Consider the following 505-nt stretch of genomic DNA (forward strand, 5'->3'; position numbering starts at 1 on the left):
AGTTGCCAGGTGCTGATACCCCCCCCCCCCCTCCGCCCCCCGGCGAGCTCGGTGTTCATCCCCGCGCCCCTCTCTGCCTCCCTGCCCCAAGACTCCCCCCTGGACCTTCCCCGGTCTTCCCGTCCGTCCCCGATTCGCTGTCGGTTCCATGTCTAGCCACATGGGCTCGCGATTTCCCTCGCACATGGCGGGGAACTACGAGCGCCTAGACGACATGTCTGCCCTCGGGGATCAGATACCCCTGGACATGGGCGCCAAAATGCCTCACACCCTGCCGCCCCCGCTGGACCGAGTGCGTTTCCGCTTTCCCCCCTCCCCGTCTCCCCCATCCATCGAGCGCCTTGCGTCTGTCCTGTTGCTGGGGTTTTTCGCTTTTCCCCTCCCCCCCCGGTGCGCCCCCACTTACCTCTTGTCCTGGCTCGCAGAGTGCCTCCGACTTGGATGCAACGGCCCCGGCCATCGATTACCCGACGGAGGTGGCCCACTGTGCGTTGCCCTGCCCCCC

The sequence above is a fragment of the Fonticula alba genome (genome assembly GCF_000388065.1).
Source record: "Fonticula alba strain ATCC 38817 unplaced genomic scaffold supercont2.4, whole genome shotgun sequence".
NCBI classification, from domain to species: Eukaryota; order Rotosphaerida; family Fonticulaceae; genus Fonticula; species Fonticula alba.